Source organism: Tenrec ecaudatus, chromosome 3 (assembly GCF_050624435.1).
Source record: "Tenrec ecaudatus isolate mTenEca1 chromosome 3, mTenEca1.hap1, whole genome shotgun sequence".
Lineage (NCBI taxonomy): Eukaryota > Metazoa > Chordata > Mammalia > Afrosoricida > Tenrecidae > Tenrec > Tenrec ecaudatus.
In genome coordinates this window covers 104,900,483-104,902,331 of record NC_134532.1, presented here as the reverse complement: position 1 = coordinate 104,902,331, position 1,849 = coordinate 104,900,483, and positions in this window count along the sequence as shown.

Genomic DNA, 1,849 nt, shown 5'->3' with positions numbered 1-1,849 from the left:
CGTATTCCAAATCTCTGCAGACTGCAGTATAACCTATATAGACAAGATTTTAGATCTTTATTAAATAAGTTTTCTTTCCTGGTGTTCCCCATATTATTGGTAGGTTCCTTTGAGTCTGTTCTGACTTACAAAGGCCTCCTGTATAAGCACAGTTGTCACGTTTCAGCCCATTGACACAGCCACCATGTCGATTAATCTCTCATTGAGGACTTTCTTCTTACTTCACTGACAGTCCAACTTTCAAAGCATGATCTCCTTCTCCAGGCGCTGATCTCTTCAGACGACATGTCCAATGCATTTAAGGTCATGTCTACTTGTTCTTTTGGCTGCCCATGGTACCTTGAATAAATTTTGCCAACACCATATTTTAAATGAGCCATTCGTATAAAGTCTTCTTTATTCATTATCTAACTTTATCATGCATAAGAATATGTTGAAAATACTATGGCTTATTCTTAATTCCTAAAGTAACATCCTTGATTTTTAACACTTTAAAGAGATCCTGTGCAGCAGATTTATCTAATGCTAATTATTAAGGACTTATATGTAGTCATGCCTATATGTACAGGATTTATTTTAAAATATCAAAGAATTCTATAAAGCATTCAGCCAGGAATTGATCAAATTTGCAATCTGTATATACTGGTAATTATTAGCAACTGAAAAGCAGAAGTTGGAAACAAAGAATAAGGAATAGTTATTGTAAAATATGTCTGGATGATAGATATGCAGCTGGGGATTGCATGATAGAATTTTACAAGCAAATACTATTTTCATAGCAAATACTATGTTCAACAATACAAAAGGTAACTATACACTTGGATTTCTCCATATGGAATAAAGAGAAATGAACTTGACAGCATCTTTGGGAAGACGTGAGGGAGAAGCCCAATAACAGAAGATCAAATCAGACCAGGGACTGGCTGTGGACCGGAACATAGGTTGTTCATTTGCAAGTTCAGATTAAAGCTGAAGAAAATCAGCACAACTCCACAGGAGCCGAAATGCAACCTTGAATACTTCTCACCTTAAGGCCTAGGACATCTCAAGAACAGATTTGTTGTCTCGAGTAATGACAGAAGGTCTGATGAGCTATGGGAGGACATCAGGAACATTATTCATAAATAAATCAAAAGGTCATTAAAAAGACAGGAAAAAAGAAAAGTTCAACTTGAATACCAGAAGTGGTTCTGAAACTTGTTCTTAATCATAGAAGACATAAACAAGTGGAAGGAATGCTGAAGTCAAAGATAAGAATAGAAAATTTCACCTGTCGGCTGAAGAAGACAAAAGTCAATATTAAAATGAAGTGTGCAAAGAGCTAGAGTTAGGAAACCTATAAGAAGGGACATGCACAGCATATTTTAAACTGAACGAACGCAAGAAAAGTTCAAACCTTGAGTTGCAATATTGAGAGTTCTATAGAGAAAACACTGAGAGATGCAATTAAGCATCAAATTCAGATGGAAAATAATGATGGTACCGTCCCTGTGCCACTGAGAACAGGTGGACAGTCCACTCTTTCTGGGGATCGCATGCGGAGAACAATGAGCAGTGCTCAAGGAAGAAGTCCCAGCTGCACAGACAATATTATCCAAATTCAAAATTTCCGAAACTAATAAAATACTAACTAAAATGTTTCATCAAACACTGAAAGCACTCACTCATTAACCTATGCCAAAAATGTTGTAGAAAGCTACTAGCCAACTGACTGGAAGAGATCTATATTTGTAGCCATTCCAAGAAAGGAAACTCAACAGAATGCTGAAAACAAGAAACAATATCATTGACATGCAAGTAAAATTTGGTTGAAAATCCTCCAACCACAGTTGCAGCAGGGAGATGTCAG